The sequence below is a fragment of the Galeopterus variegatus genome, unplaced genomic scaffold, assembly GCF_000696425.1.
Source record: "Galeopterus variegatus unplaced genomic scaffold, G_variegatus-3.0.2 Scaffold2816, whole genome shotgun sequence".
Classification (NCBI taxonomy): domain Eukaryota; kingdom Metazoa; phylum Chordata; class Mammalia; order Dermoptera; family Cynocephalidae; genus Galeopterus; species Galeopterus variegatus.
In genome coordinates this window covers 136,035-136,744 of record NW_007728927.1, presented here as the reverse complement: position 1 = coordinate 136,744, position 710 = coordinate 136,035, and positions in this window count along the sequence as shown.

The following is a 710-nucleotide window of genomic DNA, read 5'->3' as shown; positions in this document are numbered from 1 at the left end:
AGGCATTATCTTCATCTTTGAATTAGCCCCAAGCTTCGCTTCTTCTGAGAGCGTGTCTTCTTCATTCCTCCCCCACATCGAGCTGAGAAGGCGATAGTGATTATCATTTTCATGATAAAAGGCATTATCTTCATCTTTGAATTAGCCCCAAGCTTCGCTTCTTCTGAGAGCGTGTCTTCTCATTCCTCCCCCACATCAAGCTGAGAAGGCGATAGTGATTATCATTTTCATGATAATAGTAGTAGTAGTAAGAGGCAACACAGATTGCACTTACCTTGTGCCAGGCCCTGTTCTAAGTTCCTTACAAGGGGAACTCGCTTAATCCTTATAATAACCCTATAAGGTTGAGGTAGGCACTATCATTATCCCCATTTCACAGATGGGGAAACTGAGGCAAAGAGAGGATAAATAACATGCTTAAGGTCCATGTAAATCTCTGAATTTCATGATCGAAATGTGGTAAGCTCTAGATAAATGTTAGCTGCTGCTATATCTGTTATTAGTTCACATCTGCCTCTGCCTGGCTGTGATCTTGGGAAATACATCCTGTCTTTCTAAGCCTCAGTTTCCACATCTGTAAAATATGTATCATCTACAAGTTCCCTTCCAATTGTAACCTTCATATTCTTTGCTTATCTTGTTCCTGCTTTTCTACAGAAGAAATCCTGTTTTCTCAGAGATTCTCTCTCCAGCTTTCCCTGCGTTTTGCA